Source organism: Silene latifolia, chromosome 3 (genome assembly GCF_048544455.1).
Source record: "Silene latifolia isolate original U9 population chromosome 3, ASM4854445v1, whole genome shotgun sequence".
NCBI lineage: Eukaryota > Viridiplantae > Streptophyta > Magnoliopsida > Caryophyllales > Caryophyllaceae > Silene > Silene latifolia.
Genome location: NC_133528.1, coordinates 35,068,004 through 35,069,946, shown reverse-complemented (window position 1 = coordinate 35,069,946; position 1,943 = coordinate 35,068,004). Strand labels below are relative to the sequence as shown.

The following is a 1,943-nucleotide window of genomic DNA, read 5'->3' as shown; positions in this document are numbered from 1 at the left end:
CGATCGGCCATCTGCAAAGTCATATTAGTAACAGTCATTTGACCCATATTTAATTTCTTACAAATAGAATAAGGCATGACGCTAACGCTAGCTCCTAAATCGCAAAGAGCTTTACTAATAGCAAGAAGACCGATATGACAAGGGATAGAAAAACTCCTTAGATCCTTAAGCTTGGGTGGTTAATTAGCTTGCAACACGACGTTGTACTTTTGAGTAAAAGCAATGGTTTCCACCGCATCAAAGGATCGCTTCCTTGTCAAAATCTCTTTCATGAACTTCGCATAAGCCGGCACTTGAGTGATCAACTCAGTAAAAGGAACATTCACCTGCAAGTTCTTTACTACCTCGATAAACTTTCCAAACTACTTGTCCAGCTTAGACTTTTGTTGACGATGCGGGAAAGGTAGTGCAATAGTAATCGGTTCGGCTTCCTTTGATTTAGAATCAACTTTTGACACAGCGTCATCAACCAGAGAGCTTCCTCGATCGAGTCCTGACTTTACTCGATCGAGTACTAAAGTTCCTTGATCGAGCCTGATGCTACTAGATCGAGCAACCTTGGTAGATTCGTTTTTTTTTCCTCGCTTTTATCCTCATCTCATGTTTCAACTTCATCAACTTATTTTTCATCGTCACTTAGCTCCAAATTACTCAATCCCTTAGGATGCATATAGGGTATCTCATCATCATTAGTGAGCAATTCTTCGTCATGACATGGAAATTCCGGATTTTGATACGTGGTACCGCTCCTCAATTGAATGACATTAGCTTGCTCATGAGCTTGCTTACCTTGAGGAGGAAGAGTTTCGGGCTATTTTGAAGAATTATGAACCGCCATCTGAGCCACTTGGGTATCCAACATCTTATTATGGGCAATCAACTCAGATATTTGAGCCGTATGCTTTTATTGTATAGCCAAAGTTTGTTGCAAAAGATTTCGCAACTCTGCCATCTCATTATTTGGAGCGTGTTGACGAGGTTGTTGATATTGATTATTGAACTGCTGACCTCCTTGATTTTACCTTTGATATCCTCATTGTGGTTGATTACCACGATTATTAGAAGGTATATATGTATTCTTCTGTGGTTGTTACGGCTGCGGATTTTGCACATTCTGACTAGATCATTGAAGGAAAGGATGCTCCTTCGATCTTTCAATGTAAAAGTTGGAGAAAGGTGTACCTTGCCGAAAAGATTGATAGGCATTAACCTGCTCCAATGTGCTCAAACACTCAGCTGCATTGTGACCATCCATACCACATCTAGCACAAGACTCCTCATGTTGACTCATAGCATGAACCATCTCCTTATTACCCAAAGCTTGGGTAGTCTTCATCTCAGCAATTTGGGAAGAAATAGCCTCTAATTGTGTCGCAAGAGAACTATCTCCACCATTCCCAAGTGTACTTCCCCTAGGATTTCCATACTTAGTAGTATGGGCAGCAATCTGATCAATTAACTTCCAAGCGGTATTATCATTGATGTTGTCCTGAAACCTTCCATTAGCTGAAGAATCTAGTAAAGCACGATGATCGTCATACAACCCGTTATAAAACTGGTTTCAAAGACACCACTGATGAAAGCCATGATGGGGAACTGAACGGACTAACCGTTTGAAGCGATTACATGCTTCATTCAAATCTTCAGTAGCTGCTTGCTTGAAACTAGTAATTTGACTTCTCAACGCATTAGTTTTCTGAGGTGGGAAGTACCTCTTGTAGAAAGCAAGAGCTAGAGTATTCTAGTCAGTAATTCCTTCATCCGCCATATCTAAATCTCTCAACCACTCTGCAACACCATCTTTTAGAGAGAACGGAAAGAGTACCTGCTTCACCTGATCTTTTGTCACCCCAGTAGTCAGAGGGATGGAACAACAGTAAATGATGAATTTCTCCATATGTTTTGCAGGGTCCTCAGTAGCTCCTCCTCCAAATAAATTTCGT

The 1,943-nt window shown here is 40.8% G+C and overlaps 1 non-coding gene across 1 annotated transcript; it reads left to right on the top strand.

Annotated features, from left to right (window-relative positions):
* Window positions 1–1,580: 1,580 nt before the first annotated feature.
* Window positions 1,581–1,687, top strand: LOC141650210 (small nucleolar RNA R71). Its single transcript, XR_012546257.1, has one exon. It is a non-coding gene; the product is annotated as a small nucleolar RNA R71 (small nucleolar RNA).
* Window positions 1,688–1,943: the final 256 nt, after the last annotated feature.